The sequence below is a fragment of the Lampetra planeri genome, chromosome 44 (genome assembly GCF_965212315.1).
Source record: "Lampetra planeri chromosome 44, kcLamPlan1.2.h2, whole genome shotgun sequence".
NCBI lineage: Eukaryota > Metazoa > Chordata > Hyperoartia > Petromyzontiformes > Petromyzontidae > Lampetra > Lampetra planeri.
In genome coordinates, this window is record NC_136150.1 from 9,342,794 (window position 1) to 9,350,954 (window position 8,161).

Genomic DNA, 8,161 nt, shown 5'->3' on the forward strand with positions numbered 1-8,161 from the left:
TGTTTGTGCATGGTGGTCGCCCATCCAAGCAATTAGCACTGCCCAGGCTCCATCTGCTTAGCTTTTGACATCTGGTGAGATCGGGTGCATTCCAGGTGAATTGGTCAACGGGTCGAGCAAAGCACAGGAGACCAGCACGTGGGAGCTTTGACTTAATGCAGGAAAATCATATCCGTTCAAGCACAGTTTGTAATACAGGTTTTTTTGGGTTAGATCGCATCAATATAAATGTGTCATTAAACCCGCCACCACCCGACACAGCCAATTAATACGTTTTGTCACTTAAACAGAACGTGCCAATTCGTTACTAGTACAGCACACCGGTGTGTTGGAGAGCAAATCCACAACATTTATAATCTGAGTACGACGTTTCGCCAGTGATTACAACTAACTTACCGGTCGCGAAAGCCGACCTGCTTAACTCACGCAGTTTGTGCTGTTATTGTTTTAATGGAACGCCACCTGCTGCAGACTTCCAGCCCACCCCAGATTCGAGGGCGGTTTAAACGATCGTGATCGGGAGGACTCCCGTGACGAGTGTCCAGGGAGGCCCTGCGCAAACAAGAGATAAGCGTCCCTTCATATCCGAGTTCGGAGACTTTTAAACAATGCCCGATCGCGGCAAGGATGACGCCCGTGTCCACGTTGATAGTCGCAGCGATCACACCGCGCGTGTGCCAGCGTTGTTTTGCTTGGATGGAAGAACGCTTGACGATCCCAGCGGGGCTGCCACGTGTCCTGGGTTGGGGTGAGGGTTTCGAGTTTTGAGATAGGGTTGGGGGTTGGCGTTTTGGTTTAGGGTTTAGATGTAGGGTTGTTCGGGTTTGGGGTTGGTGCTAGGGGTTAGGGTTTAGGGTTAGCGGTAGGGTTAGAGTTTGAGTAGGGTTACGCTTTAGGGGTTAGGTTTAAGGCTATATGGTTGAGGACTTTAGGGTTACTGGTGGATATATGTGCACTGCAGGTTCTACACATGTTACATGATGCCCTCTTGTGGACAAATTAGTGTTTGGTTTAGGTTAGGGGTTAAGGTTAGTGTGAGGGTTATGGCAAGGTTTAGTAGTTAGAGCCAGCGTTTGTGGTTAGGGCTTTAGGGTTTGTGATGGATGTGCACTTCAGTTTTATACACGACACGTGATGCCCTCTTGTGGACAAATGCACAACTACAGCGGCTGCCTTGCAAGGGACAAAATAGCCGAGCAGACGGCAGCCTCCACACAGCCGCCTCTCCACATGCACACTGCGAGTGGCTCGACTCATCCCATCAGCCGCACGCCCTTGCTTGAGTGCATCTCATCGGCAGCACTCTGATCCAACACAAGCAGCACCCCAGGACAGCCTTCGACACTCGGCGCCTCGTCAGCAGGGCAGGCTCACTCGAACCCAAGCAGGTGAACTGCCAGACGTTAGGGGCCGTCCATAAATGACGTCACGCGATTTTGGACAATTTATGACCCCCTCCCCCGTCGTCACAAAAAGTCAGACCCCCCCTCAAATATGACGTCACAAAGCTCTGCCCCCCCCCCCAAAAAAACATGCTTCAAATCGCTTTAAACTATTGTCATTGTAGTGCGTATTTAATGTGGCGCTGCACTCTGATGTTGTAGGAGAAAACATTTATCAAAAAGTCTATTTAATTAAATAGAACGTGTTGTCTATATTTATTTAAAGTTGCGCATTTTTATGTGACGTCACATTTCTCAACCCCCCCCCCCCCTCTCGTCACACATCGTCACAAATGTCTAACCCCCCCCCCCCCAGGTGCGTGACGTCATTAATCACTGATCCGTCTGTCCTAATGCCTGGCTTCGACCTCCCAGGGCGCTGCAATAAGATAATATCGTTAAGTTTAACACGCAGTAGGCTTTCGGGACCAATATTATCCGTAATAGAGGGTGTTGTGGGTTAGATCGCGTAAATATAAATATAACAGGTATTGTGATTTTTTGCACCCAAAAACGGCAGAATGTACACACATCACGTACGTGCGTGACGACCATTAATGATGTTGATTAACTGTGAACAACCCAACCCATAATAGATATCCATAGCACCTGGTTGACCCGCAAGTGACGTCATCACATGTATCCCCCGGAGGAGGATTTCTTCACAACTCTGCCTGTCGCCGTTGTAATTATGGGCGAAACGTCGCGGTACTCGGAGTGGAAATGTGGTGGGCTTACTCCTGAATTAGTCACGGATTATTGCCATGTTTTGTTTACCTGACAAACCTTACTAAATGGGCTGTATCGGGTGGTGGCGGGTTTAACGACACATTTATATTTACGCGATCGAACACAAAAAACAACTTATGGAGAACAAAATCGTACAGCCGACGACCACCGATCACAGATTTGCCCATGCGTGGTGTTTGTGGATCGTGGATTGATTCCGCTCAGTCGATCCGGCAGCCGTCGTTGAAATGTCCGATTTTATCTTAAATTATGACATTTTGCCATTCACAAATCATACAAAACAAAGGAATTGATGTCCAATTTTTTACGTAAATATTTACATTATTGTTCATATAGTCGATAAGACTGCTGTGTTAAATAAAAAAAAATATTAGTTTATACTTATAAATACATTTTATGCTCAATGTACAATTTCATCATATCCGCGATTCAATGTATTCTGATGTCCTACTTAATCTTAATTCTATGAGTGTCCGATCTTGTGTTAAACTTCATGAAGTGAGTACTACACAAGACCATTGTATTCCGATGTCCGACTTCATCTTCAACTCGAATTTGTGTCAACGCTTGTATTCAACTTCAGGGAGTGCAAACAATGACAAACACACAAGGGAGATGTGACCAGCATCTCAAATGGTGCCACACTCTCCAGAGAAGTAGAACCACAATGTCACACGCATAAGTCAGAACATGACTCACGCCTGTGGCCCTCCGCAATCACGACGCACACACAGTCCAACCGTGCTAATCGGATGTATGGGGGACTGACAAACTAAACACAAACAAAAAACAGTTATAAAGAAATTCGTTTTCAATGTGGATTTAAAAATGCATATCTCCAGTGTCTTCCTAATATCGGAAGGAAAGACGGCCACAGACGCGCATCTGACAACGTGTGATACGGTGACCGCCTTTGTTCGATAGCTCGCCAAAAGCCGCTGCGAGGATGACTGGAGGTCGTGTGATAATTTATGCTCTTTGACGAGATCAACAAGGTATTGTGGTTCATTTGTGGCAGGCACTTTGTGTCCAATGAGTGAGCCTTATGATGTATCCGTTCGGTAACTGGAAGCCAATGCAGCTCGGTAAGCGCTGGACGCACAATGGTCGGTTCTTGCAGTACCCGTCACAACACGTGGCAGCGCGGGCGATGAATTGTCCAAAGAGTCGCAGTTCACAAAGCACCGAGTGTATCATGCGAGGGTGAATACATGGAGTTGATATCAAAATCCATAACAAGGCACACAAACCCCACGATAGCACATATGAGCAGCGGACCTTGAGTAGGTGCCGTGTCAATCCGCTCACATTTATGTGCTGTGGATTTAAAGTGTTGTTATTATACATACGCACTTTGTGACGTCTGTGCACAACATATGTACAAATACTACTTGCTGATAACATATTGAATGACTGTCTTTGAAATATATATGAGCAAGCCTTCAATCTATTAATAGTTTCTGGACTAGCCTCTGCTGAACACCGCTGAGCAGCTGTTAAAGTCTGGCCAGAGTGATTTCCATTCAGGCTATGCTGATTCCTTGTATACAGCCTTGAGTCAATGATGGCAATGCCACATTACTATGGCCGGGGGTGGGATTGACTACAACAGTAGCAGTCTGTTACAAAACTTCGTCGATTTATCAACTCAATTGTCCCAGTTTTATCTTGTTTTATATTTACAGAGCACCTTTATTAAAGGCGCTTAACATAATTTAAAGAAAACGGTATAAGCAACAATGATTTAGATGGCAGAGGCGTGCAAAGGATGAGGAATGGGTGATTATAGCGGTTATAAAAGGGTAGAGGAGTGTAGGGAAGACATAGCAGCAGACCCATCCCTAGGGTACCGCGAATCGGGGTGACTGCCCCAGGCCCCGCGCTTTGGGGTGCCCCGCGGTCACGGTGTCAAATGTAATACTGTACTTGAAGGAGTTGGAGTACCCACACGGTGTCAGTTACCCCGTGATCCGCACCCCCCCCCCCCCATTCACAACCCAAGGTAACAGCGTCGCATTATCCCTTCCCTTATATATAAAAGGGAAATTTGTGAATGTGTGTCTGTTCGAAATGTTTAGCATACTTCCCGACATGCAACAAACTTGAAATTTGGCATGTGGGTAGTTTCCAGACTGTACACAATGTAAAAAGTATAAAAATAGACTTTTGTGGGGGGGGGGGTTTTGGGGGGGGGGGCGTAATAATGGATATATTTTGCACGGCAAGTGAGCGGTGACGTCACATCTATGATGTCACCCGCATGCGGTAGCGTCACGCAGTGTGCCTGCTGACGTCACGCATCCCACCCTCTGGGTAGGCCGTCTATTAATCCAAGACAAGAATCCATGTCTCGGACGAAGCCGGGTAGTAAAGCTCGTTATATATATAAATAAAAATGCGTTTTCTTGCCAACTTTCCCAAATAAAAACAACAATTCTATCCGAGACACAGATCTTAGCGTTGATACTGGAGAGTTGCGTGGCAAGTTTTGTTGCGGGTGGCTTAAATCAGTTGTTTCTCAACTCCAGTCCGCACAAACCACCTTCACGATGCTTACCAAGCGTTGTCATTCGTCGTCTGCTGATTAAGCCACTAGACACCGCACTCATTATTAACGATAATTACTTATTTACCCGGGAAAGCCATACTGACGACAGATTATACTCTTCTTTCGGGAGTGTCCTGCATTTGCATGTTTCGCCAATACAAATAATATACAAAAAAATGCAGGCTTCGTAGCCCATGCAATGGTTCATATTTGTTTTTGGGTTCGGGCCAAGTAGTAGTTTTATGGCAAGGACAATGAATATACCACGTGGTCCAACCCAAAAACAAATATATAGATCACCAATTACATTGCACGCGATGTGTTTAACGATGGGAGAACCCCCCGTGCGGAACAAGGCGAGAAAAGACAAACTCCCACACACAAAGGCGTTCATGTCAGGAATCGAACCCAGGTCCTTCTGAATGCGACCCTCTGCCACCCACGTGGTGATTGGCAATCACGGAAAGTCGTGTCGTGGGGCGGTCGCGAGGACTGAAGTTGAGAAGCTGAATTCGGGGTTTCGGAGGTTTCCCGGAAACGCAATTGCCCTCGGGCACGCGCGTGTACCAACATGTGTGTATGTTGAACTTCTTTCGCACCGTACGTAGCCAACCGTGCTTATCGGAGGTGCATCATATTTCGGCTGCGTTGAAAGTGTCAAGCACTGCTCTTTATAGCTAAAGCCAGGTTATATTTGTAATTATTTTCAAACTACACAACAAAACATACTTTATAAATATGCCATCGCGTTTTGCCCTGACAGCTTCCTGTTTTTATGCTGCACATTAAAATTTGTTTTAATAATAATAATTTAACATTCAAATAAAAGCAAAAACCCACGACGTTTCGATCGCTTGTGTATTTTCTATCTATGTGACTTTACCGAAAGAACCAAGAATATGAATTCCTGCAGTCACGAAAGTTGTAAGTCCGGCATCCGTTCGTGGACATGGTTTTTCCACCATGTAGACAGACAAAACCTACGTTTAGACGTAAAGCGGCAACTGACCTTACATTTTGAAATTACATCCAGCAGTGGACAGCTCGTATCTAGCGGGTGACTACTATGTGGATTGTAGGAGGGTACAATTTAAGTGTCAATCCCGCCGTCGTATGCGTGGTAGTGGGTGTCACTGTGGTGAGATGTTAACTACCTCGCCTGGTATACTGGAGGCCGTGGGTTCGATGCCGTAACTAATGCCTGTATATTTGGAGTTTGCCTGTCTCTCTCCTCGTGGTCGCGTGTTTTTTTCTCTCCGGGTCTTCCGTTTTTTTTCCCTCCACATTTAGAATCAACATGCGTTTAGAGTATTTGGCTACAATACATTTCCACATGATATGCCACTTTGTTGAGCTATCATTTGTGGCCAGGTCGCTTCTGTAAAAGAGCTATATAGCTCAGTGGACCTTACCTGGTCAAATAAAAGTTTATATTCTTTGGGTCTTTCGGTAAAGCCACGTAGATAGAAAAAATAATTAAATAATAGCATACGACATTTCGATTGCAACACAATCAATCGTCATCAGGTACAAATGAAAGAGAAAATAAACCTAGTAAACTTAGAAATAGAATGCAAAACAACACAGAGAGCCGGCTAACGTAACAGTCAACACCCTACCTGGTTGATTACGTTTATCCAAAGATTGCTAAATTTGAGAGAGAGACAAAATTTCACACTTCACTTCTATCTAGTAATCTTTGGAAGAACGTAATCAACCAGGTTATGCATTCATTGTGTGTTGACCGACTCTCTGTGTTGCATTGCATTACATTTCCAAAATTTTACGAAGTTTGTTTGACTAAGTGTGTTTTCTCTCTCTCTCTGTGTCCTCGTGTTCTTGCTCTATCATTTCCTGCAGTCATGAAAACTCCAAATCTCTCATTGACATGCTAATTTCTCTACCCCCCCCCCCTCTCTCTCAGCCCCCCTCTCTCTCTATTTAAGGCCTCGACACAGAGGCGTTGTTTCTCTGTGTGCCTATGTGTGTGTCTCTCTCTGTGTGGCTCTGTTATCTCTCTCTGCTTATGTGTCTGTCAATGTGTCTCCGTGTCTGTGTTTTGTCTCTCTCTCAAATTTAGCAATCTTTGGAAGAACGTAATCAACCAGGTAGGGTGTTGACTGTTATGTTAGCCGACTCTCTGTGTTGTATTGCATTGTATTTCTAAGTTTACTAGGTTTGTTTTCTCTTTCATTTGTACCTGGTGATGATTGCTTGTGTTGCAATCGAAACGTCGTATGCTATTATTTAATAATAATAAATCCTTCTACGTGACTTTACCGAACGAACCAAAGATTAACGGTAGCTGTGTTCGTGAATGTAACTCAGAGAGTCGAAAATAACTGCTGACATAGGCAGGTAGGAAGGGAACATCACAGCCAGTTATGACCTAAACTGGTTAATAACGTCCTTGCTTCACAGTAGACATTAGATATCCCGTGCCGGCGATGTGGTCCAAATATGGCCAACCTTGAAAAAAAGTAAAAAATATTTCTAGACGGCAAAATTACTCAATTAGATTCGCACAGGGCAGCAACCATCGCCCCCACCACCCCCAAACTGCGAAAACCTTCCAGGACTCTCCTGAAAAGTAGTCACGAGACTCGGTGAGGCTTTCTTGGGGAAGCGAGCAATACAAACGTATGGGGACCTTTCATGCCAGTATCATGCCAGTATCAAAATATAACAGTAGGTTTTACCCTTTCTGGAAATAAAACAGGTGTTAGGATGTTAAAACACCAAACGTAATTCTTTTTTAATGAATCTTGTCTGCATTAACCACGCGTACTTGTGGTGAACATGTAAACAAAAACGTGTTCTGATAATTATATATATGGCATTGTTTTCTGGTCTAACACTTTGAGATTCAGATCAAAAAAAATCTGTCTCTGGTGTGGACCAATCAGTTTCAAAGACACCTCAATAATAGAGGGTTTTTTTGGGTCAGATCGCGTAAATATATAAATGTGTCGTTAAAACCCACCACCACCCGTCACAGCCAACTAGTAAGGGTTGTCACGTAAACAGAACGTGGCCAATTCGTCACTAGTGTGTTGGAGAGCCAAGCCACAACATTTACAATCTGAGTACGACGTTTCGCCAGTAATTACAACTAGCTTCATCAGGCGACAGACAGTTTTGTGGAGAAGTCCACCTTTTTCGTTCCTCGTGTAGAGGCGGAGATGTGGTGACCACGCTTCTGCGCCCTTGCGCAAAGTGGGGGGGGGGGGTGCTAATAAGTCAACGTTCATTATGCATGCGCATTGTGCGAGCACCTCCAAATGATTACGGTTGGCTAAGTAGACGTTCAATATCCATACAATATTCCATGTATGAAGGAGAGAGAGAGACGTGCATGTACGTATGATCTGTGGAAAAGGATTGTCAAGCAGTGCCCTCTAGCGGTGTTTGGTGGCAACTG